This window comes from Notamacropus eugenii, chromosome 6, assembly GCF_028372415.1.
Source record: "Notamacropus eugenii isolate mMacEug1 chromosome 6, mMacEug1.pri_v2, whole genome shotgun sequence".
NCBI classification, from domain to species: Eukaryota; Metazoa; Chordata; class Mammalia; order Diprotodontia; family Macropodidae; genus Notamacropus; species Notamacropus eugenii.
In genome coordinates, this window is record NC_092877.1 from 117,204,788 (window position 1) to 117,227,684 (window position 22,897).

Sequence of the window (22,897 nt, forward strand, 5' to 3'; positions counted from 1 at the left end):
TTCCCTGAAGTATTATGCTCAGGTTTGCTGGATAGGTGCTTCTTGGTTTTAATTCTATCTCCTTTGACCTCATGAATATCATATTCCAGGCCCTTCTGTGCCTTAGTGTAGAAGCTGCTAAATCCTGTATTATCCTGATTATATTTCCACAATAATTGAATTGTTTCTTTCTGACTGCTTTTAATATTTTCTCCTTAACCTGGGAACTCTGGAATTTGGCTACAATATTCCTAGGAATTTCCCTTTAGGGGTTTCTTTCATGAGGTGATTGATGAATTTTTTCCATTTACATTTTACCTCTGGTTCTAGAATATGAGGGCAGTTTTCTTTGATAATTCCTTGGAAGATGGTGTGTAGACTTTTTTTGATCATGATTTTTTCAGGCAGACCAATGATTTTTACAATATCTCTTCTGAATCTATTTTCCAGGTCAGTTGCTTTATCAATGAGATATTTCACACTGTTTTCTATTTTTTTCAATGTTTTGGTTTTTATTTTCTAATTTCTTGATTTCTCATAAAGTCATTAGCTTCCATCTCCTCCATTCTAATTTTTAAAGAACAAGAAGAATTTTCTTTAGTGAGCTTTTGGATCTCCTTTTAATTTGATCAATTCTACTTTTTAAGGCATTCTTCCCCTCATTGGCTTTTTGGACCTCTTTCACCATTTGGGTTAGTTTATTTTTAAAGATGTTACTTTCTTCAGCATTTTGGGGGGTCTCCTCAGCAAGTTGTTGACCCAGTTTTCATTATTTTTTTGCATCACTCTCATTTCTTTTCCCAATTCTTCCTGCACCTCTCTTACTTGATTTTCAAGATCCTTTTTGAGTTCTTCAATGGCCTGAGAGCATTGAATATTTTTGGGAGGCTTTGGATGTAGAAGCCTCCACCTTGTTGTCTTCTTCCAGTTGTAGCTTTGGACTTCCTCTGATTTTATACTTTGCTTTTCCTCATCCAAAAAGATTGAAGAAAATATCTTTTCACCAAGAAAATAACCTTTTACAGTGTTATTCTTTTTCCTCCTTTCTGGGCAATTTCCAAGACAATTCCTTGACTTTGAATCCTTGTCAAATGGAGAGTGTACTACCCTAGACTTCAGAGATTTTATGCAGTTTTTCTCTGAGATATCTCTAAGAACCTGTAAGTTTTCAGTTCCTCCAAAGTGGTATAGTCAAGGGAGAGGTGTTTACTCCTCCCTTGGCTTTTGCTCTGGTCTGTGAGTAACCAAAAGCACTCTTTACTCCCCTGGAACAGCAAAGAGGATTCCCTCTCCACAACCACCACCAGCTCCACCACACCAGTGTTCCTCCTCACCCCAGGAATGCTACTCAGTACTGAGACCCAAATCAGTTTCTTGATTCCCCCAGGTTTGTAGGTTGAGAGCTCCAGAAGTAGCCACTGCTGCCACAGTAGCTGTAACCAGCCTGGGACCAGTACTGAGACTGGAGCTTGACCAAACTCCCCTCTCATCCAAGTGAAAGAGCTTTCTCACTGACCTTTGAAGCTGTCTCCGGCATTTTTGAGTTGTAAAATCTAGAAATGGCAGCAACTAACTGTGATTCGTTGCCCTGAAGCCTGCTCTAGTCCCATATGTGCCAGTGTGGCCCGTGCTGGGCTCCACTCTGATCCCAGTGCAATAGATCCTTCCTGTCAGCCTTCCAGGTTGTCTTGGGCTGGAAATCTGTTTCACTATGTCATTTTGTGGCTTCTGCTGCTCTCGAATTTGTTTAGAGTCATTTTTTACAGGAATATTAAGGGCTTTGTAGGGAGAGCTCAAGCAGGTCTTTCCTTTTACTCCACCATTTTGGCTCTGCCCCTTTAAGCTAAATATTTTGAAAGTCAAAAGTGAGAGGTAATGAATTTCAGGCAGGAAGAAGACAGTCTATACAAAGTTGGGTAGCAAGAAATGGAATATCAATTTAGCACAATACTGGCTCAGGGCGAGGAAAAAAAGCAACAAAAAGAAGATATTAATGAGAGTAATACACAGCAAAGCTTGAAAGATAGAAGATAGATTGAACCAACTAATGAAGGAGGTATGATAGAAAATGGAAAGTTTCCTAGAAATTCTAAAAGGGATCGTTTGAGGACAATGTTATTGCTTTGTCCTTCAGCCCTTCAATCAATGGGAAGAGCAACTGTGAGAGTTGAAGAGTTTCTCATATCAAAAGCTGAATCAATTCACATGCAGATGAGATATCAGGTGATTAGCTTACCTTGGGAGATAGTGGGGGGAGATATGATATTCCATGTAATCAAAATCAAGGAGGGCCATTGATAGAAAATGGAGTCATATTTTTCTGACCCCAAGTCTAGGACTCTATTCAAGATACCAAGTAGCTCCATACTAGTTGTTTTGGGGCTACAGGCACTTTAGAAAAACTCTGGCTGGCTCCCATGAATAGATTATTAGAAACCCATACCTTCAAGGTTACAGGAAAAAAAGAATAGTAATTTGCTGCTCAATGGGGACCTCATCCTACAATGCAAATGGGATTTTGGAAAGTGGCCCCAGAAGGACCCTACTATATATATACATTCTTCATCTAGTGAAAAGTACTTGTTATTCCCTTGGTCAACTGAAATGTAGGATTTCATTTTTCCAAGAACTTAGTTGAAATGTATAAAATAATTCTCTTTAAAATAAGGCTATTTTCAGAGAGTTAATATTCAGTTGGCTATAATGTATTATGGGAGAGTAGTTGACACAGTACAGACACAAACTGGCCAGAACAAAATTGAATTATGAAAATTTTGATTGAGTCATCAAAGTCATTTGCACAACTTTCCAGAAAAAGAACGGATTAAATCTCAATTAACTTAGTAGAATAATAATAGACTCTTTTTTTGTAAAATTGGGCTTAAGCTGCTTGATGGAAGCAAAAGCATAAGAAACCACAGCAATAGTTGTAAAGTTTTATAATTTCAGAAAAACAATGGGCCATGGCAGCAATCAAAATCTATGATTAGGAAGAAGTTATCCCTTGGTAGCTTCATTATGTGTTCACACTTAATCCTTAGCAATAATATGAAAACTTCACTACTTTCTTCCTAAGAAACTAAAAATTGAAGTAGAATTATAGAACTGACTAAAGGAGACACTTAGAGGGCATCTGTAAAATATCTATTTTTTTTACCTGCCAATGTTGTTCTTTTTATGCATTCAGTAAAGTGCTAAGTGCTAATAGCTAAAAAATCAAGTCACATTTTATTGCTATTTTTACTTCTACCACTAACTCATTGGACTAATCATTTAACACAGTTTTTTTTCAATATGTGGCTATTTCACAGTCTTGTATAATAATATATTTATTTATTTATGCTACCTTTGGAAAGACAAATGGGATATTGGGTGAAGGAGTAGACTGATGAGAGGTACTGATTGGAAAACAGAAGAAGTCTCCAACCTAGCCATTCTATCCTAAATTAGACTATTAAACAGTCTGTAGGCTACAAACTTAAATACATTCTCACTCCCACTTTTTTAGGCTCGCAGGTCAAGGTCAATTAAGCCTCAAAGAATAATGAATAAAAATATAAAATTATATTGAAGAACTTCACTCAAAGAAAACATCCTCTGAAAGCTAGTTAGTATTACCTATATGTATATATGAGCTATAAAAAACCAACAAATTCTCCTTTCCTAAGTTTGCTAACAGAAATTAACTTCCTACCTCACCTTTCACATACACACACACACACACACACACACATACACACACACAAACACACAATACTTTTTTTTTTCCTCAGAAGCTACTTCTCTCCTGGGGCCTGCCTTCATCTCCCATATAGCTACAGGCTAATGAACAGTTCTTCAAGGTCTAGTAAGGCATTTCTTTTAAATTTATATTGAGAAACTTAGAGCCTTATTAAGTTTTTCTCCCCTGAGATTTTGCTAGCCTTCTTTTCTGGTATTGCCTTTTAAATCAGGATTCATTTAATGCTGCTCCATTTTTAAATGGGCTACATTATAATCAAATGAGGCTATGTCCAGACATAAATGTTCCCAAATTAATCTTTATCCACAGTCAAAAATATGATTCCATTATCATGGAAGTATTTATTTTGGTTCAGGTAAAATTCTTTGAAAAAGAGATTAAGGAGGAGCACTTTAACAGATTTCACCATTGCTGTCCATAGTCATTCAAAGTTGCATGGTTTGTTTGCTTAACCCATCCTTCTTCCTTTACTAAGGACAACTCTCTCCCCAAACAAACAAACAAAAACCAGTGCTTCCTTTCCTTGACTGTTGGTAACTTTTGTGTTTAATATTTAATTTCCAAAGATAATTATTCCCTATATGGGAACTCAAGAGTGAAATTTGACATGGATAATTTGGGTTTGTGACCTCATCATCTTCATCACTCCACAACATCTGATAATGCTGCTGCTGGAGTTTGTCTTTCCTTCCTAAAGGGGAACATGGCATAAGGAAGGTGATACAAAGACATGAAAGTAAATTGGATTTAAGGGACTGAGGGCTGTGTGAAGTCTCCAGAGGCCATCTGATAGTGATAAAGATGACAAAGTTATAAACCCAAATCACCCATTCCAAATTTCATTCTTGACCTCCCATTCTACATCAACAACAGCCTGACAGACATCTACTTGTCCCAGTCACATTATCATTATGATGATGATGATAACCCCATCAGTCCCCCAAACCTCCTTGTTTCTCTAATGGTAGCTACAAGTCACCCAGGTTCACAACCTGACTCCTCCTTCACCCTAATATTCATATCCATTCAGGTAACAAATCACTTCAATGACACATTCATAAAGTCACTTATTGGTTTGTTCTATTTTTTGCACTGACATGGCTACCACATACATTCATAGGCTCATTACCACTACACTGGACTATTGTAAAAGACTTCTAATTGATCATCTTGCCTTTTTTAATTGTTCCCCTTTTGTCATTCACACAATGATGGAAATAATATTTTTAATTAATCAATTATTTTTACTTTTAAATATTCATTTACACAAGATTTTGAGTTCCAAATTTTGCCCCCATCTCTCCCCTTCCCCCCTGATATGTCATTCATTCTGATTATCCCTTTTATTTCCCTTTCCCCTTATCCCCTTCCCCCTTGCTTTCTTTTAGGGCAAGATAGATTTCTATACCACAATGCCTATACATCTTATTTCCCAGTTGCATTTAAAAACAATTTTTAACATTTGTTTTTAAAATTTTGAGTTCCAAATTCTCTCCCTTCTTCCTTCCCCACCCACCCTCACTGTGAAGGTAAGAAATCCAATATAAGTTATATATGTGTAGTTATGTAAAACACTTCCGTAATAGTCATGCTGTAAAAGACTAATTATATCTCCCATCATCCTATCCTGCCCCCACTAATTCTATTTTCAACTTTGACCCTGTCCCTTTTCAAAAGTGTTTGCTTCTGATTGTCCCCTTCTCCAATCTATCCTCCCTTCTATCATCCCCTCATTCTTATCCTCTTCCCCCTTACTTTCCTGTAGGGTAAGATACCCAATTGAGTGTGTGTGTGTGTGTGTGTGTGTGTGTGTGTGTGTGTGTGTGTGTTATTCCCTCCTTAAGTCAAATGCCATGAAAGTAAGGTTCACTCATTCCCTCTCACCTCCCCTACTCTTCCCCTCCATTGTGAAACCTTTTTCTTCCCACTTTTATGTGAGATGATATACCTCATTCTATCTCTCCCTTTCTCCTTCTCCCAATACATTTCTCTCCCATCCCTTCATATTCAACTCACCCTGTGCCCTTGATCTATGTTTCCTCTATCTATCTATCTATCTATCTATCTATCTATCTATCTATCTATCTATCTATCTATCTATCTTTCCTCCAATTACCCTAATACTAAGAAAGGTCTCCTGAGTTAAATATATCATGTTTTCATGTAGGAATGTAAACAGTTCAATTTTAATAAGTACCTTATGATTTCTCTTTGCTGTTTACCTTTTCATGCTTCTCTTGATTCTTGTATCTAAAAGTCAAATTTTCTATTCAGCTCAGGTCTTTTCATCAAGAATGCTTGAAAGTCCTCTATTTCACTGAAATCCCTTTTTTTCCCTGGAGTATGATAATCAGTTTTGCTGAGTAGGTGACTCTTGGTTTTTATCCTAGCTTCTCTGACCTCTGGAATATCATGTAGAAGCTGCTAGACCTTGTGTTATCCTGATTGTATTTCCATAATACTTGAATTGCTTTTTTTTCTGGCTTCTTGCAACATTTTCTCTTTGACCTGGGAAATGTGGAATTTTACTACAATATTCTTAGGAATTTTCCTTTTGGAATTTCTTTCAAGATGCGATTTGTGGGTTCTTTCAATTTCTGTTTTACCCTCTGGTTCTAGAACATCAGGGCAGTTCTCCTTGATATTTCTTGAAAGATGATGTCCATGCTCTTTTGTTGATCATGGCTTTCAGGGAGTCCAATAAATTTTAAACTATCTCTTCTATATTTATTTTTCAGGTCAGTACATTTTCCAATGAGATATTTCACATTTTCTTCTATTTTTTTCTTTCTTTTGTTTCTGTTTTATAATTGCTTGATTTCTCCTAAAGTCATCAGCTTCCATTTATTCCCTTTTAATCATGAAGGAATTGTTTTCTTCAGAGAGCTTTTGGACCTTCTTTTCCATTTGGCCAATCCTTTTTAAGACATTCTTCTCCCCACTGCCTTTTTGGACCCCTTCTGCCATTTGGGTTAGTCTATTTTTTAAAGTGTTATTTTGTTCAGCATTTTCTTGAGGTCTCCTTTAGCAAACTGTTGACTGATGTATCACGATTTTCTTGCATCACTCTCATTTCACTTTCCAATTTTTTGCTAAACTTTTCTTATTTGATTTTCAAAATCCTTTTTGAACTTTTCCATGGTCTGAGACTAATTCATATTTTCCTTTGAGGCTTTGGATATATGAACTTTGACTCTGTGGTCTCCTGGTGGTATGTTTTGAACATCTTTATCATGAAAATAAGATTCTATAGTCTGACTAATTTTTTCCCCTCTATTCATCTTCCCAGCCAAATACTTGACTTTCTAATTCTTTTTCAAGGTAGGGCTCTACTTTACTTCAAAACTGTCCCAGGTTTGAGGGATTTTGTATCAGCTGCATCCATCCCCCACTGTCTAGTGGCCCAGAGCTCTGAAAGCTACTGCTGCTGCCACTACATGCCCTGCCTCCTCCTCCTCCTCCTCTGAAGTTGGGGCCAGACTCCAACAGGGCTGTGCCCCTCCCCAACTCAACTCCAACAGAATTTTCCCACTGACCTTATGTGCTGTCTTTGGCATTTGTGGGTTGAAAAGTCTGAAAACTGCCAATAGCTACCAGTAATTCAGTCCCCTGAGGCCTGCTCTGGCCCAGTCTGTACTGGTGTGGCCCTTGCTAAACTGTGCTCCACTCCACTTCTAGTTTAGTGGGATAGATGCTTCCTGTCAACCTTCCAGGCTGTCCTGGGCCTGGAGATTTGCCTCACTTAGTCACTTTGTGGGTTCTGCAGCTCTAGCATTTGTTCAGAGTCATTTTTTACAAGTATTTGCAGGGATTTGGGGAAAGAGCTCAAGCAGGTCCCTGCTTTTAGTCCACCATCTTGGGTGAAATAATCTTTATAAAATACAAGTCTATCCATGCCAATTCCCTAATAAAAAACCTGAAAACAACAACAACAACAACAACAAAACTTCAGTGACTCCCTAATGTCCTACGCAGACTGCCTCCAGTTCAGTGTCTTAGGCTTACTTCCCATTTCTTCTCCTCTTCCTCAACAAACACTTGGAAATTATTTTCTTTTTGTCAATTGATATACATGCCCTGAAGTTACAAAAAAAGAAGGGAAAGGAAAAGTATAAATACACTGAAACAACTATGTGGGACAAGATAGATGTAAGAGAGAAATAGTCTTAGATGGAAGGCACTAGTGGTGAGTGGGTCTGGGTGTGGGGGGCTTAAAAGAGCAGAGGAGCTGTTCAAAGAACAAGGAGTGAGAAAGAGATCGAGGAATTCCTTAATGTTTTTTTTTTTTTAGAAAGTAGGCTTCCAGCTGAAGTTTGACTGAAGACAGGATGTCCAGGAAGCAAAGGTGAAGAGGGAGAGCATAGCACAGCTGCAAGTTGGTCAGTAAATGAAAAGAAATGGATCTGGGAGATGAAGGAATGGAAGGGAAGAAGGCAACAGTTGCTGGATCCAAGAGTAGTCAGATGGGAGTCAAGTGCAAGAAAAATTGAAAGGTAGTCTGATCATATCATCTGTTTCAACAAAACCATTGTACTAAGAGGTTCTCAGTTTGATAGATTTCCTCCACATCTGTGTATTTGTCTGTGAGACCTCTCCCGCACAGAGGAAGCATTCCCTTTCCATCTCAACATCTGAAAAGTCTCAAGTAAAACCTCCTCTAAGCAGATTTTCTCTGTTTCTCCCATTGTTTTAGCTCTCTTCACCATCAAATTACCTTATATTCACTGATCTATCTACCTGATGCTATTACTCCTCACAAAAGATTGTAAGATTTTTGATGGCACAGACTTTTAATTTTGTCTTTGTCTCATATCATGTACGCAACAAATATGTGACAAATTGAACTGTTTAAATATTTTGTCAAGTATATTACAATTCTGAATTTTTTTTAAATTTATTTAAGTTTTCAACATTTATTTCCACAAAATCTTGGGTTGCAAATTTTCTCCCCACTTCTCCCTTCCCTCCACCCCACAACACCAAGCATTCTAATTACCCCATCACCAATCTGTCATCCCTTCTAACATCCCTCCCTTCCCTTATCCCCATCTTCTCTTTTGTCCTGAAGGGCAAGATAAATTTATATACCCCATTACTTGTATTTCTTATTTCCTAGTTGCAAGAACAATACTCAACAGTTGTTCCTAGAACTTTGAGTTCTGGCTTCTCTCCATCCCTCCCTCCCCACCCATTCCCTTCAGGAAGGCAAGCAATTCAATATAGGCCATATTTGTGTAGTTTTGCAAATGACCTCCATAATAATTGTGTTGTGCAAGACTAACTATATTTCCCTCCATCCTATCCTGCCCCCCATTTCTTCTATTCTCTTTTTTGATCCTATCCCTTCCCAAGAGTTCTCCCTCCTCCCACTGCCCTTCCTTCCATTATCCCCCCCACCCTGCTTATCCCCTTCTCCCCCACTATCCAGTATTGTAAGATAGGTTTTCATACTAAAATGAGTGTGCATTTTATTCCTTCCTTTAGTTGAATGTGATGAGAGTAAGCTCTCTGTTTTTTCTCTCACTTCCCCCCTTTTTCCCTCCACTGAAGTCTTTTACTTGCTTGTTTTATGAGAGAGAATTTGCCCCATTCCGTTTCTCCCTTTCTCCTCCCCATATATTTCTCTCTCACCTCTTAATTTCATTTTTTTAAGATATGATCCCATCCTATTCAATTCACCCTGTGCTCTGTGTGTGTGTGTGTGTGTGTGTGTGTGTGTGTGTGTAATCCCACCAACTACCCAGTTACTGAAAAAAGTTTCAAGAGTTACAAATATTGTCTTTCCATGTAGGAATGTAAATAGCTCAACTATAGTAAGCCCCTTATGACTTCTCTTTGCTGTTTACCTTTTCATGCTTCTCTTGATTCTTGTGTTTGAGAGTCAAATTTTCTTTTCAGCTCTGGTCTTTTCATCAAGAATGTTTGAAAGCCCTCTATTTCATTGAAAGACCATTTTTCCCCCTGAACTATTATACTCAGTTTTGCTGGGTAGGCAATTCTTGGTTTTAGTCCTAGTTCCTTTGACTTCTGGAATATCATATTCCACACCCTTCAATCCCTTAATGTAGAAGCTGCTAGATCTTGTGTTATCCTGATTGTATTTCCACAATACTGGAATTATTTCTTTCTAGTTGCTTTCAATATTTTCTCCTTGACCTGTGAACTCTGGAATTTGGCCACAATGTTCCTAGGAATTTCTCTTTTTGGATCTCTCTCAGGAGGTGATTGGTGGATTTCTTCAATATTTATTTTGCTCCCTGGTTCTAGAATATCAGGGCAGTTTTCCTTGATAATTTCATGAAAGATGATGTCTAGGCTCTTTTTTTTCATCATGGCTTTCAGGTAGTCCCATAATTTTTAAATTGTCTCTCCTAGATCTATTTTCCAGGTCAGTTGTTTTTCCAATGAGATATTTTACATTATCTTCCATTTTTTCACTCTTGGTTTTGTTTTGTGATTTCTTGGTTTCTCATAAAGTCATTAGCCTCCATCTGTTCCATTCTAATTTTGAAAGAACTATTTTCTTCAGTGAGCTTTTGAACCTCCTTTTCCATTAGGCTCATTCTGCTTTTTAAAGCATTCTTCTCCTCATTGGCTTTTTGAACCTCTTTTGCCAATTGAGTTAGCCTATTTTTAAAGGTGTTATTTTCTTCAGCATTTTTTTGGGTCTCCTTTAGCAAGGTGTTGACCTGTTTTTCATGCTTTTTTTTGCTTTTCTTGCATCTCTCTCATTTCTCTTCCAAATTTTTCCTCCACCTCTCTTACTTGATTTTCAAAATCCTTTTTGAGCTCTTCCATGGCCTGAAACCATTGAATATTTATTTTGGATGTTTGGGATACAGAAGCCTTGACTTTTATGTCTTTCCTAGATGGTAAGCATTGTTCTTCCTCATCAGAAGGGATGGGAGAAGATGTCTGCTCACCAAGAAAGTAACCTTCTATGGTTTTTGTTTGTTTTTTTCCCTTTATTGGGCATTTTTCCCAACCAGTTACTTGACTTTTGGGTCCTTTGTCAAGAGTAGGGTATACTCTGGGAATCTTTAAAATCTCAGTTCCTCCAAGGTGGCCCAATCAAGTGTGTACTGGTCTGGATGCAGAGAGGGATTTTTGTGCCCAGAATCTTAGCAGTTACCTCTCCACAGCCACCTGGCCTCCAGTTCCTCCAAGTCAGCACTGGGGGCTGATTTTCAGATAAGCTGGATGGGCAGGGTTGCCATTCAGTGTGAGACAAAGACCAATTCCCCTAGGGCCTCCACACAGGGCTGAGGCAAGATTCAGCTCTTTGATGCCCCCAGGGGTTTTTACACTCTAATAATGGTCTGGCTGCTGTGCCTGCCAATGTGGCCACCTGCCTATGTGGCCTCTGTGGCAGCTGCCTAAGGCAGGATCTATGAATGGCCCTTCTCCATTCCTGGCCAGCTGAATAAACCCTGTCACTGACCTTTGGTGCCTGTGGGTTGAGGGATCTGCGAACCTGCTGCTGCTGAGACTGGGGATTCCGTGACTGGAGATTCTGCCCCCAAGGGCTGTTCACGAGCTGCATAGCATGTCCAAGGTTGGGCTGGGCTCCATGCTCCTGAGCTCCACTCTGTGTCCAGTGCAACAGACATTCCCTGTAGGCCTTTCAGGTCACCTTGGGCTGGAAATCTCTTCCACTCTGTTGTGTTCTACTTCTGCTGCTCCAAAATTTGTTGAGAGTTCCTCTCTACAGTTATTTTATGGGCTATGTGGGGAGACCCTGAATATGTGTGTCTTTCCACTCTGCCATCTTGGCTCTGCCCCTCCAATTCTGAAATTCTTAAGGATTGGGTTAATTCCTGGTACCACATTTTGGCTATGCTAAGCACTTAGTAAGTTGTTCTTGAGTGAATGAATGAGATTCAAAGGCCTAAGTTTCCTCATTAATAAAATTAAGGTGTATGAATATAACTTATAAGGTCATTTCTAAAAATGTTATCAGTCTAGTCAGGAGCTGTATTTTTCCTCTCATAGTTAAGATAAGGTAATTTGAAGATGATGTACACACAATGAAATCTGTTGAATTTTAGAACTGATGGAAAGGAGTGGTCTTCATGTAAAATGTTTAATTCAAAACATATAATACTTACACATACATACATTTAAATCTATATTTTAATAGAAACTGAAAGAAGACAAAACTTTATCTACAAAAGTGGGGGCAACCAATATATGAAAACTCATACATCTAATAAAATTCAAAAATATTCAATGTAGGAAGACAATTCAGTTATTTTTAGGTATCCAGTTACTCCATTCACTGTTTCTAAATGTCTGTAATTATTGAAGATAATCTAAAGTCATTTTGAGCATATTTTACTGGGTTTGGTTGTAAGTGTTTTTGAATAAGCAATCAGTGAAACCCCAAAATATATTTCTTGACATTATTGCAATGTCAAATACATGTATGCCTTTCTGTTATACACATGAATACATACATACATGCATACATATACACATAAACAAATATGTACAGATACATAACATACAGATGTTAAGTTATATGTAAAATTGCTATATGGTCCATCCAGGAACAACAACACAGTAAGGACTCAATATGTAAACACACGCAGTCTTTGTATTTCTTCCTATGATGAGTTTCTGTAAAAACAGATTTTATTTTCCTATAGCATGTCCAAGGTTGGGCTATTAAATAAATCTTATATATGACCAGCAACATATTAAAGGGGCAAATATAAAATAATTATTATTATAACCATTCAATTAAAACAAATAAACAAAAAGTTACTGACCTTGGAGTATGTGGAAGAATACTATACAGAAGTCAGAAGACCTGAGTTAGAGCCTTGCCGTGGTATCACTTATGGGACACAAGACAAGTCACTTAACATCTCTGAACTTCCATTTGTTCTTCTGTAAAAAGAGAATAATATTAATAATTCCTGATTTGGGGAAGGAATATATGAGATGATAATACATGTGAAGGACTTTGCAAACCTTAACACTTCATTTATGCAGCAGGAGGGAGAGAGGAAAAGAAGGAGGAAAAAGAGACATGAAAATGTATAATAAAAGGTGAATATATGTGATATAAGAAGGATTTGAACAAAGTACAATAGCAGTCCCAAAAGGGGAGAAATCCTTTAAAGATGAGGGAATGGAAAGGCTTTATGGAGTTAATTGTGATCTTAGAGGGAACACTGTTTATACAGTGTTTGGGACAGAAACCAGACACCATAACTCAAGGAAAGACTGGGAGCAGTCAGTCAATTATTTCTAAACATTTTTCAGTAATATAAAATATAGCTCCAGGAGTCAGTTTTGAGAAGAGAAGTAAAACTGAGAAAAGGAATCATAACATGGATTTTGGGAACAACCGTACTTTTAGGGTAGATAGAGGATGAACAAACAAAAGAAAGTGAGAGAAATAAGAGACAAAGGAACCAAACTTGAAGATATCAATGTCACAGAAAACAAGGAGAGATTTGGTAATTAAGGGGTTATTGGTTATCTTGGGAATGAAGTTTCATTAAAGTGACATAAGTCAAATTGTAAAAGCCAGAGGAAGAATCAGGTAGTAAGGAAATCAGAGCACTTTATACTATTTCTTATAGAAATATATCAGTGAAGGAGAGGAGACTGAAAAGATAACAACATGGGATTTTAGGGTAAAAAGAAGGGATTATTTTGCTGTTTTATTTTAAGAAATGAGCAAATAAAACACATCTGACTCTTCCTGACTGCACTTGGGGTTTTCTTTGCCTTTTCCCACTCATTTTACAGAGGAGGAAACTGAGGAAAACGAGATTAAGTGACTTGCCAGGGTCACACAATGAATTAGTCTGAGACTTCTTCACTTTAAAGCCTGGTTCTCTATCCACTGCCCCACTTGGTTGTCTGGACATATTTGTGATAGCAGCTAATAGGTAGGGAGAGATTTAAAGTGAGAAAGAAATAGGAAATGATCAATGGGGCAATTGATAAGGAATTGGTGAAGAATAATAGATCCAAAGAAACAAGTTCTCTTTCTCTATTCTTTACTGAATATTTTGTCATGTCCTTTTCCTTTTCAAGTTTCTGAGTCATTACAAAACACTCTGTTTCAGAGAGTGGCCTTGAATAGAGAGGACAGAAATAGTCACCATAGGGAATATGAATAGTTAAGTGGCGGTATATTCACCAAAAGATGGATTTATACTGGTGCATGCTTGGCTAAAGTTAAGCTACCATGAATTTATAGTGGACACAGTCAGTATTGATTCATGAATTCCTCTTAGTTACGTTACATGTTTAGGCAGTAAGATATGAAAAAGTATATTGTATTGGGGTGACTGAGACCAGTGCAGGAATAATTGGACAAGATCAACAGTGATTTAAGAATAGGGAACAGGATGTGGTTGAGTTGGTTGCCTTTGAATCGAGACTGGAAAAGGAGGAAAATGGAACAGGGGTTCAAGGTTTTAAAAAGCAGAATTAGCCAAATGGAGGAGAAGGTTCAAAAGCTCACTGAACAAAATAATTGGTTGAAAGAGAGAATTGAGTTCAAGGAAATGAATGACTATGAGTTAAATCAAGCGGTTAGTAAACAAAACCAAAAATTTTAAAAATAGAAGATAAAGGAGAAATATCTCATTGGAAAAACAACTGACCTGGAAAATAGGTCCAGGAGAAACAATTTAAAAATTATGGGACTACCTGAAAGCCATGATCAAAAAAAGAGCCTTAGCATTATCTTCCATGAAATTATCAAAGAAAACTGCCCTAATATTCTAGAACAAGAGGGCAAAATAAATGTTGAAAGAATCCACCGATCACCTCCTGAAAGAGACCCGAACAGAGAAACTCCTAGGAATATTGTGGCCAAATTTCAGAGTTCCCAGATCAAGGAGAAAATACTGCAAGTAGCTACAAAGAAACAACTTGATAGCTGTGGAAATACAATGAAGAAAACACAGGATCTGGCAGATTCAACATTAAGGGATAGAAGGGCTTGGAATGTGATATTTCAGAGGTCAGAGGAACTGGGATTGAAACCAAGAATCATCTACCCAGCAAATCTGAGTAAAATACTTCAAGGGAATAAATGGTCATCCAATGATATAGAGGACTTTCAATCATTCATATTGAGTAAAAGACCAGATCTGTATGGAAAATTTGACTCCCCAAGACAAGAATCAAGAGAAGCATGAAAAGGTAAACAGGAAAGAAAAATTATAAAAGACTTTCTAAAGCTGAACTGTTTACATTACTACATGGAAAGAAAATATTTATAACTCTTGAATCTTTTCTCAGTATTTGGGTACATGGAGAGATTGTACATACACACACATACATATATATATATAGATAGATAGATAGAGAGTACAGGTTGTGTTGAATCAGAAGAGATGATATCCACACAAAAAATAAAATAAAATGAAATGAAGTAAAAATTAAGGGGTGAAGGAGGAAAATACCAGGAAGAAAAAGGGAGAAATGGAACAGGGCAGGCTATAACTCAAAGAGATAACAAAACTCTTGCTCAATGGAGGAGAAAGGAGAGAAGGGTAGAGGGGAAAAATGAAGCTACTCTCTCCATATGTGACTGAAGGAGAGAATAATATGTTCACTGAATTTGATATGAAAATTTATATCACACCACATGAAAATAGGAGAGGAGGCAAGAAGTGGGGTGAGGGGAATGTTAGAAAGGAGAGCAAATGGGAGAAGGGAGTCACTAGAAATAAACACTTTTGAGAAGGGACAAGGTCAATTGTGGGGAAAAAATAAGGGGCAATAGAATAGGACAGAGGGCAATATAATTAGTATTACACCACATGATTATTATGGTAGTCTTTTGCAAAACAACACATATTTAGTCTGTATTGAATTGCTTGCCTTCTCAGTGGGGTTGGGGAGGGAGGTGGGGAGGGAGAGAAGTTGGAATTCAAAGTATTAGCAACGAATGCTGAGAATTTTTATTGCATATAAATGGGAAATAAGAAATACAGGGAATGGGGTATAGAAATTTTTCTTGCCCTACAAGAAAAGAGAGAAGATGGGGATAAGGGAAAGGTGGGGTGTGATAGAAGGGAGGATACATTGAGGGAAGGAATAATCAGAATGCAAAGTATTAGAAAGTGGGGGGAGGAGAGTGATGGGGAGAAAAATTGCACATGTTTCAAGGTGAGGTAAAAGCAATTAGCATTAAAACAATTGACTGAATTAATTACTGAGAATAAATCAATGACATCGTTAGCTTGGGGAAAAAGAATTTTAGTCTAAATTTCCTAGAGGAAGGTAACCTCAGGTAAAATTTAGCATTGATAGAAAAGTTAAGGTTTTAATGGTAAATTTGATTTTATGATTGCTATTTAATCAGGAACTAGAACATGTATAGAAAGGCATGTAAGCCACTTAAGACTTGACTCAAAAGATGTTCCTTAGCCAAAGTGAAATTATAATCATATTTGAAACCTGGTTATTGGAACTTGCCATTTTTAGATGCTATGGGACTATTAAGTGACTGTTTTACTGAGTCTAACTCCAGGTATGGATAGCAAGGAAGGAGGTCTGAGCCTCCAATCCATGATGCCAGTAAACCAGTGAGATGCTAATATGAACTGCCTAGGCTGAGGTCGGATTCTCCTGACTCAATTTCCCCACTGACATCTGGCAGACTTTAAGCCTGACTGAATGCAAGTGGACAATCTAATCATGCCTGGAATTGACAAGAAGTTGGGGACATATTGTATCCCTGCAATGTCCCTACTCTTGATGGCAATTTCCTATAGTAAAAAGGTTTGTAAGCTCAGTACCAGACCTATTAAATTTTATAGACTACTGGTAGGGAAACATCTGAGGTTAAGTCTAAAATTAAGCTATTAGACATAGGACTTTAGACCAACAACAATAAGTTAGGGTCCTTTAATTCTTAGTAATACTGTGGAGACAATTAGGGCAGGAGCTTGTGAAGTTAGCAACATAAATATTATTTGTGTCTCAGTTGGTTAATGTATAAAAAAATAATTCTTTTGTGGTCTATATTGTAAATGCTTTAAAAAGAAGTATCACCTGATCAGAAGTTTGAATTGTTTTATCTGTTATAAACTGTGTTAAAAATGCAAAATAAAATTTAAAAAAAAGCACTAAATGTGGAGCCAGAAAACCTGGATTTATTTCATTCCTCTTCATTTCCCATTAGCTGTTCTGCCTCGTTTTTACTCCACCAATATCATGTTTCCTCCAGGATAAGCTCATCACCATAAATCATGTCATCATAGAGACTGTTTCAGCTTTGATAGTCAAAGCCTAAAGGTCTTGAAGGCTGATGGTCAGAACAAAAATCCTCCCAAAGCTTACTTTGGGGCTCAGAATATCCAGCCATACTTTTACTCCACCACCTACATCACTCATGGTTCCCAATGTTGTCCCCCAACTTGTCAGCTTCCTTCTGTGTATTGTTTTCTCCTAGAAGATTTTAAGTTTTTTCAGGGCAAGGGATGCTTTACTTTCTCTTGCACTTGTTCATTCATCATGCTCAAAATGGAACAAAATTACACCACGATATTGGGGTCAATGTACAGTATATCTAGGTGTGACCAATCAGACTAATGTGAACTCAAAAGGCTCTATCATAGTTTGAGCACAAATGGTCTATTTGAACATTTTGGGAGAAAGATAACTCTAAATTTGCATATCTTGAATTTCTTTTGAGCAATTCTGCTTTACTCATAAAACTCAGTGCCTTGCTAAATGTGGGCAAATCATGCTGGACAATTCCGTGACAGTATATCCCATGTCTCACAATTGATTCCAAAGTTCTTCAGAGAGACCTTGAGAGTCCTTGTATCATTTCTTCTGACCACCATGTGAGTGAGTGCCGTGTATAACTTCTCCAGAAAAGTCTTTCATGCAAACATATTTTTGACATTTGACCACTGTGGCCAGCCCTTCAGAGCTGTGCTGTCTACAGTAGAGTTTGAATGCTTATGAGTTCAGCTTGAAAAAATATCTGAGTGTCCAATACCTTATCTTACTAGGTGATCTTCAGAATCTTCTTAAGACAATTCAAATGGAAGTAGTTTAATTTTCTGACATGGAGTTAGCAGACTGTCCAAGTGTCACAGACATACAGCAATGAGGTCAGTTCGATGGCTCTGTAGAACATTAGTTTGGTAGACAGCCTAATACCTCTTCTCTCTCACACATTCTTTTGGAGCCTCCCAAATGTTTAGCTATCTCTGGCAATGTGTACATCAACCTTATCATGTGTGTACATCCCAGGAAATGGGGGTAGATGGGGGTAGTATGTTTTCCCAGGAAAGCATACTACCAAATTAAGTGAACTTATCAACAGAAGTCAATATTTTTCGATTTGCTGTACCAGGCCTGCACAACAACCTGTGGCCTAAGGGCTGCTTACAGTCAGTGGGTACACCAAAGGACTTCAGGTGGGCTGCAAAAAATGTGGAAGATGTTTTTCATATATGCATATGTATACACATATGCATATATGAAAATATATGTGAAAATATATATATATGTCTATATATGTACATATGTATGTATATATACATATATATAATTTATTTGTTTTCAGTTTCCAATAATCACTTCCATAAGTTTTATATTTTCTCCCTCTCCCTCCCCCTTCCCTCTCCAAAATAGCATGCAATCTTATATGAGTTCTACACATACATTCTTATTAAAAACTACATTAGTCATGTTGCATAGAAGAATGAAAATGAATGAGAGAATCCAGGAGGAAAACCCAAACAAAACAAAACATAACAAAAGAGAAAAGAGTCTGCTTCATTCTGAGGTCTGACTCTAAAATTCCTTCTCTGGATGTGGATGGCATTTCACATCATGAGTCCTTTGGAAATGTTTTAGGTTCTTGTATTGTTGTGAAAAGCTAAGTCTATCAGATGCAGTCCTTGCTCACTGTGGCTCTTGCCATGTATAACGTTCTCCTGGTTCTGCTCACTTCACTCACCATCAGTTCATATTAACCTTTCCAGGTTTTTCTGAAGTTCTCATGTTCATCATTTCTTATAGCACAATAGTATTACATTGCATTCATATACCACAACTTGTTCAGCCATTCCTAATTGATGTGCATCCCCTCAATTTCCAGTTTGTGGCCACCACAAAAAGTGCTGTCACAAATATTTTTGTGCATGTGGGTACTTTTCCCATTTTATGATCTCTTTGGGAAACAACCATAGATGCAGTATTGTTGGGTCAAAGCCCAACAATAGCCCAACATAGCCCTTTGGGCATAGTTCCAAATTGCTCACTAGAATGATTTGATCAGCTTATAGCCCCACCAACAATGAATTAGTCTCCCACATCTTCTCTAACATGTTTCATTTTCTTGTTTTTTCTATTATTTTGTTAGTCAACCTGATAGGTGTGATGTGGTACCTCAGAGTTGTTTTGATTTGCATCTCTCGAATCAATAGTGATTTAGGATATTTTTTATATGATTATAGAAAACTTTAATTTCTTCCTCTGAAAACTACCTGTTCATACCCTTTCAGAATTTGTCAAGTGGGGATAGAGGATGTTTTGCTGTACACTTTTTTGCAAAATTGCCTGAAATCCTTTGAGCAGACCTGCTGTAACCAATGGTTCCACATATGTATGGTGTGGGAAACCTGTATTTTCTTCATGTCACTTCAAGTTACCTATTAGGCCAAAATTAGCATAAGAAGCAGAAAATTAATCCACACTTTGTTTTATATCAGTCTCAGAGACTATATTGAGTACACAATCATCTGTGAACCAAATCTCTTTCCACTTTCGTACTGACTTGTAGCCTTTTCAAATTAAATAATTTATCATCAATGTAGTAGTCGACCTTTATGTTATTTTCATTGAAGGCATATGATGACATTGCTGAAAACATCATACTAAAAAGCATGGAAGAAAGTACATAGCCCTGTTTCACTTCACTGGTGACTGGGAAAGTATGAGAACATTGTCCATTCCATTATCCAGAACCCTTGCAAGTATAGCATCATGAAACTTGCATACAATACTGATGAAACTGGACAACATAATTTTGCCATAATCTTGCACAGATTCTCATGAATGATAGTATCAAAGACCTTCAGTATATTGGCTAATGCTATGTACAGACCTCTGTTTTGTTCCTGCCATTTCTCGTGGAGTTCTCAGTCAGTAAACACCATGTCAACCTTTGCTGTTTCTGAAGCTACACTGGCTCTCAAGTAGATGATCATCTTCCAGGTGATGAATCAGCTGATTACAAGGACTTTGGCAAGAATCTTGTTGGCAGTGACTAAGAGAGAGACAGCCTCTGTGTTTGTCACAGGACAATCTATTTCCTTTTCTTGTATAGATGGATGACTGTGGTATCCTTTATCTCCTGAAAGATTACCTCATAACATTCAGAACCTTTCCTTCAATTGGATTTTTAGCTAGAGAAGGACTGACTCGAATCTGAGGTAAACTTAGCATGACGCCTGACCTAGATAATTAATGAATATTTATTGACTTTTGACCATTGTTTTTTCACTTACCTTCTGTATATCACTGAGCAAAACATTTAACTTCTCTGATACTGTTTCCTCATCTAGAAAGTGGGGATAGTAAGAGTTGTACTACCTATGCCATAGGGTTATCATGAGAAGATTGCTCTTAAAATATGAAGATTTAAATAAAGACAAAATGTTTTAATATGCTCCCAATTTAAGCATTTTATGTGTATTATATGAAGTCTAATGACATTATTTAAATCCTTTCCTTTTCTTTTTTACAAAATCCATTTTGTGTATTAATTGAGGATAAGTTAATACAAATTTTTTTTTAAAAAAACGGTATGGAACTGAGGATTTTTTCCCCAGAAATAATTGACAGTGGAGGAAGACATTTGTGAGAGCAGAGTTATAATTTCGTTCCAAACTGAAAGTTTTTATAAGACAGAGAAGAGATAAGAAAACTGCAGCTCAAACTCTTTGTACTACAGTGATAGATGATTGTGCCTACTTTGGTACTTCAGGGATGGATTAAGCTATTGAAAAAGCATTCAACATTAGCTATAGCACCACAATGTAAGTGAAATTCTACAGTTAATGCATCATTAAATAATTTGGTGCACCTGATTTATAGGTGCAATATACTACATGGTGTCAAACAGTGCAGCATAAAAAATGGTTTCACATAAACATACTGTGGAAACTTTTGTTCTAATCAGTCTTCCGAGTTTTAGCATAATACCCATCAGAGGAATGAAAGTATCTTTTTTGTTTCTTATGGCCATGTGGAAAGATATATACCCAATGCCTTTGACTATTGTCATAACTTGTAAGAAGCTTATGTCCTCAGCCATGTTGCCTGTTATTCAAAGGAATACTTAAGAACTTTTGTCATTGCAGTGGTAATGGTAACAAGCAGGATTTGCTAGAACAGGTTTCAAAATATGTGTCCTGCTTCTTCTTGCCAAATTAAAGGCATATCTATGGGGAATAGCCTTGATGGGCATTAAATGTTGGCAAGGTAGAGAGCTCTGCAAATGCCATTAGTTATATGCTAAAAATATACTATAACAGTAAGACAAAAAAAAAATGGAAGGAATAAAAATCTGTAAAGATGACATAATGGCATACTTAGAGGACCCCAGAGAATCAACTAAAAATGAGTTTAAACAATAACTTGAGCAAAGTTGTAGGATAAAAAATAAACCCACATAAATCATCAGCAGTTCTATATACTACCAGTAAAATCTAGCAGGAAGAGATAGAGAAATTTCATTTAAAATAATGGCAAATAAAATTGGGAGTCTACCTGCTAAGAGAAATGTAGGGATTATAGGAACACAATTACAGAATACTTTTCACACAAATAAAGACAGATATAGACAACTGGAGAAATATTAATTGCTCATGGGTTGCCAAACCAATATAATAAAAATGACTATTTTACCTAAATTAATTCACTTACTCAATGACATACAAATCAAACTACCAAGCAATTATTTTATAGAGTTAAAAAATTGTACCAAAATTTATCTAGGATAAGAAAAGTTCAAGAATATCAAGGGAAATAATGAAAAACAATTTTAATGAAGGCAGCCTAGCAGTTGCAAATTTAAAACAATATTACCAAATGGTAATCATGAACACAATTTGGTGCTAGCTAATAAATAGATCAGTGGTGGATCAGTGGAATAAAATAGTCAGTCGGTCACATTAGAAACTTTGTAACTCCAAATGGAATTTTCCTAGCAAATATACTGGAATGGTTGGTCATTTGTTTCTCCAGTGGATTAAGGCAAACAGGGGTTGTAACATTCCTGAATTTGAATTCAGGATTTTTTGACTGAAGCTAGGTGGTGGAGTAGTACTAGATTCAACATTAACTTCTTATCTTGTTTTACTTTTTGTTTTCTTTTGCAACATGGTTAATCTGGAAATATGTTTTGCATAATCTCACATACATATTTTTGTTCAATAATTATAATTGTGCCTGCCTCTTCATGACCCCATTTGGCCTTTTCTTGGCAAAGATACTGGTGTGGTTTGCCATTTCCTCCTCCAGGTAATTTTACAGATAAGGAACTGAGGCAAATGGGGTTGGGCGACTTGCCCAAGGTCATATAACTAGAAAGTGTCTGAGGCTAGTTTTGAACTCAGGAAGATGAATTTTACTGACTTAAGGCCCAGCACTCTATCCACTGAGCCACCTGGCTGTCCAAAGAGTGTGTGCATGCGTGCGTGCATGCGTGTGTGGTTAAAATTAATTTGCTTGCATTCTCAAGGAGGGTGGAGGGAAAGTACTGAGAAATTTTAGAACTCAAAATTTAAAAAAGATGATTAAGCATTTTTTATTTTTTTACTTGTAATTAGGAAATCTTTAACACAAATTGAAAATAAATAAAATGCAAAAAAAGTTCACTTATTCCAAACATAATGATTTCTATTCTCAGCTGTTATCATACCTAAAACACCTACCTTTTAAATATGTCTTTCATGAGGCAGAGCATCTTACATATAGTCTATGGAACTCCTTTGTTTTACTGTGATATCAATCAATCAATCAAACAAATTTTATTAAGTTCTTACTACGTGCCAGGAATTGTGAGAGAAAGAGATAGGTTTGGTAGACATTGTAAAGGTGAAATCAACAGATATATTGGCAAAAAACTTGAATATGTGGGGTGAGAGATAGGGAGAAAGCCCAAATACTTCC

The 22,897-nt window shown here is 37.0% G+C and overlaps 1 long non-coding RNA gene across 2 annotated transcripts in view; it reads right to left on the bottom strand.

Annotated features, from left to right (window-relative positions):
• LOC140511717 (uncharacterized) overlaps positions 1–22,897 on the bottom strand; it is a 203,965-nt gene that overhangs the window by 138,466 nt on the left and 42,602 nt on the right. For both annotated transcript variants that reach the window (XR_011969651.1, XR_011969650.1), the window contains exon 2: positions 12,493–12,613. This is a non-coding gene — a long non-coding RNA (uncharacterized lncRNA). The remainder of the gene's footprint in view (positions 1–12,492; positions 12,614–22,897) is intronic.